The sequence below is a fragment of the Crocodylus porosus genome, unplaced genomic scaffold, assembly GCF_001723895.1.
Source record: "Crocodylus porosus isolate Cpor-Errol unplaced genomic scaffold, CroPor_comp1, whole genome shotgun sequence".
NCBI lineage: Eukaryota > Metazoa > Chordata > Crocodylia > Crocodylidae > Crocodylus > Crocodylus porosus.
This window is the reverse complement of record NW_017728886.1, coordinates 154690095-154694403: the sequence shown is the minus strand read 5'-3', so window position 1 is coordinate 154694403 and position 4309 is coordinate 154690095.

Here is a 4309-nt window from a genome sequence, read left to right as displayed (position 1 = left end):
TGATTTAAGACATGATTAATTAGTTAACATCTGCCAAGGGCTTGATTGAAACAAGCCTTAATAAATTACACAACCACCCAATTTTGATAAAGTGAGGTCCAGAACAGTAACTCGTATTTTATGCACACTAATCAAATGTACACATAATACTTTCCTTTTTTTAAATAATACTCAAAGCAGACAGTAACAGCTGTATTCCTTTCAAGGACTATATAAAGAATGGACTTCACAATCACTGCACTGAAGCTTTCACGTTACGCTGTTCTGTGTTGAATGCAGGTTCTAACAGTGCAAGCCAGAGTGACATTTTCAGTTTACTGGTTGCTGCAAGAGCCTTTGAGCAGCCCATTAAAAACTTCCTCTCAGGAGAAGGAAATAGTCTGTTGAAAGAGAAATCTATAGCTCTCAGGCCAAATTGCGTAGCTGTGCAAGTTCCGTTAGTATCAGGTCTCTAAAAGCTGCTTACTTTTATTTTCTATTGCATTCACTTTTTGCAAGGCTTCAAATTAAATACTGCATTACACACTTAAATCCTTTATTGGATTTGGTGCAGTACCTCCAGCAGTATGGTACTCATTCTGACCATGCTAAAGCACAGATGTAACACTGATCTGACTACAAGGCTACATATTGAATTTATGAATAACCCCTACATTTTCCTAAAATTGCAATAAATTAAACCTTCTTTAACTCTTAGCAGAAATAATACCAGCTGTCACCTGGGCTTTGAAAGAAGACTGCTGAGAAGGAGAAGAAAAACCTCATAACTGGAAAAAAAAACTTGCCTAAAATGAAATGGGAAATGGTTAAAAGATAATGCCTAGGGCCTGCCCTACATTATTTTTTGCTCCAAGAATATAACACGAGTCTTTATTTTTAATGCAGAACTTCCTCCACGCTATCAGTCTGCTAGAGGTTCTGAAAGTTCAATTTGCCATGGCCCAGTTCTGTCATTCATTGGGCCATGAGCTGTCATCTCCAGCTGAGGGTCAATGCATGCTGAATAAATATGGCCTGAAGTAATAAGCAGATACCATTTTGCTGTGCCGTAATTTCCTAGCTGGCTGGCATTATTCATTCCCTCAGATGGAATAATTTCATCACCTGGAAAAATGAGCAGGAAAAGCTTAAGGTAGTTATTTCATAAATAATCTATTCCTAAATAATTTACAGAATAAATAATATTCCCTAAATATAGAATCCTTGTGCCACCGAACTCCCTAGAGATGTTGTAAAATGCCACTATAAGAACTGACACCAGGAGAAGGGATGACATCTCCACCCCTTCACCCAGAGCTGGAGTAGCATAGGCAAGGGTGCCATACCTCAGGTCTTCCAGGTATAAAAATAAGGTAACTTTACTATACTGACCACATGGAGGTGCCAGGAGACTTATTTCCTTCACATTTTTAAAGCACTTATAGATCCTTTCCAGCAACATGCTGTATAAATGTACACTGTTACCAGCATCTTAGTTTTTGACATGAGGAAAAGGCATAAGAACCTGGGTTTGATCATCCCCCTGGGACTGGACTGTGGATGATCTTCCTCTGGGATTGGATTCTGGATGGTCATTTCTAGAAATGGACCTCACTGTTTGCTCTTAGGGTGGATTAGGGTATTGTCAGCCAGACCTATGGCACCATTCTTCCCTGCCCTGGGCCATGATGATAAGTCCTTACAGTGGTAGAACTGTGAGTAGGGTCAGACATGTTACGAGAAGGGCTGGGTTGATGTGTAGCCTGAAAGTTACCACAGGAGATGCTATGCAATGAAGAGTCCTTGCAGAGGAAAAGGCTTAAATAGAAGAGGCCTTTCCCTCAAATTAAACAGCTTTAGCAACATGACATGCTTAGAATGAAAAAGCCCTCCACAGCGGGGTGGTAACCCCTGCTAAGGCCACAAAGCCTGCCAAGTTTCAAGGAGAGAGGTGCAAGGTTTTTGTGGAAACTGTACCTCAAGCTGCGGACAAGCAAAATTTGTGATAAGGGTGACATTGTGTGTGTGTTAAGGTGCAGCAGGGCGAAAGCTGCAGGCCTGCTAGACCCTGCTGTGGCCATGAAGACAGCCAGCTGTCAAGGAGATCAGTGCAGGGGGAGTCTGGGTTCTGGGGCCCTGCACCCCTAGCTGCTGACAGGCAAAACTGGAAGACACAGCTCACTAACTGACACCAAGGCAGAAAGCAGGCAGTTGAAACAATGCTGCCTTTTATGCAGTTTTTCCATCCCTCCCCTAGAGCGCTGGGATTGGAAGAGACCTCAGGGATGGGTGACAGTCACTGGCCAGCTGCACAGTCACTGGCCTTAATTTCTATGAATATCTGAATTGGTAAAAATGACACCCTAATCAAGGCATCATATATTACATACAGTTTAGTTTTGGTGGATGTTTATGAGACAGAAGAAACGCTCATATTGACCTGCTGCTAATCTGCCCATCCTTTCACCTTGGTTTTTCCTTCAGAAACTCACATTTATAGGTAATAAAATTGAATTACAACCATAATTAAAACTAAACAGTAACAGCTCCATATGCATATTCTGCATCGTCCTCCCAATAGTACAGGTATTACATTAAGCTCTGGACTATATATTTTTCTTTTTGCAGTTTTCTGAAGTGTGAGGGTCTCTTGACAGCTTTGATTAGTTCCAATACTTTATGCATCTGGGTTTTTACAGATGTCTTCTATATACCTTTGTGCACTTTCCATTCTGCAATTATGCCCATTATTTTGGATCAGCTTAAACAACAGAGGGCGCTAGAACTGCAGGAATGTTACACTGGGATAAAGCAAAGTATTTGTCAAAGAAATGCTATATGGCAACAAAGAGAATTCTGTCAATACTTCCCATTGCCATGGTACAACATTGACTTAGGAGGCTGGTGCCTACACCCTTCAATCCTCATTCACCATTCATGCTTACTGCTGTTAGCAAGCTAACAAGAATCATATTCAGAATGAAAAATTAAACAGAAGCTCGGCCCTTCTTTCCTATCTGCCCTGCACAAAACTCCTTTCTGGCTCTGTAGTTGGAGATCAGTTTATTCCCTGTTGATATGCACAGGAACCACGGTAATAACAGTAAGTATCTAAACTGATTTATCAATTCAAGGGGCCTCCTGAGCTTAACAACTCATCTGACTAGGATGGTTAAGGCTCACCAGTTTCTGCAGGTACTGGGCCACAAGGGAGTGATGTGGCCAGCATCACATCTGGCTGCCTTTAACTCCCCAGCGTAAATGACTAGGTGCCCATTTACAGATGGGTCAGCTGGGGACAATATTTTCATATAGTCCAGAACAAAACTTGAACTCACACCTACAGAGCTGTAGTGAGACACCGTAATTGGTCTGACACTATGCTTGCAACCTGGCTTATACCTGGAGGTAATATTGATGTGCAAGTGCCTGTCAAGTTGGATTGGTTTGTACCAGAAGTGGAAAGGAATTATAAATAGTGGCTACTCTGAAGTAAGGTTATTGGTTATTTTATTTTTTAAGCCATCTGAACAATGTAGTCAATTATTTCAGTGTCTAAAGAAGGAGATGTTGGATACATTTCTTCTGAAGTGATGTTTCTTAATCAGGGAAACGATCAGCTAACAGTAGGAAATAGCTAGATTCAACTACCTGCTCCCACACAAAACAAAAGCATCTTGGGTGTTAGGGTTATCAGACCTGCTGAAATAACTAGTCCCCCTCTCAAGCCCCCCATTCAGTCTGAATATAACTTTCTCTGGGGGTTGGGCCAAGTATTATTTCATTAGTATTCACAACCACATCCAAGAGGGATGAAAAAACACACAAAGGGAAGAGGAAGATGAAGAGCAGGGGAAGAAAGTAAATGCTTCTAAACTCTAAAGTAAAATATCTCCAGAGGCTCTCCCTCCTCCACCCTCACTTTCTACAGAGAAACTGCCACAGGTCATGCACTGCGTGACCTGCTAAGGGATTAAAAGTGGCTCCAAAATAATCACACAAGTCTGGTTCAGAGCTGTAACATTTGCTATTGAATAGTCAATCGAATGGAGTCCCAGTCCTTGATCAGGTCCTGTGGATGCTAGTAAATTGCACACAAAAATACAGATAATAATACCCAGATTTACAAGTTACTTTATACAGGGAGGGAAATTCCCCAAACTGGCTAAGCAAAGAGAGATAATGATCTATATAAATACTTTTGCTTGCTTCTCACAGCACAGAAAAGCAAGAGGAAGATTTTTCTGACTGCAAGTAAGAGGTCAGAAACAGTGGTGAGGAAGCAAAATGCATAAACTTTCCCTGAAGGCATTTTGCTGTCACCTCACTC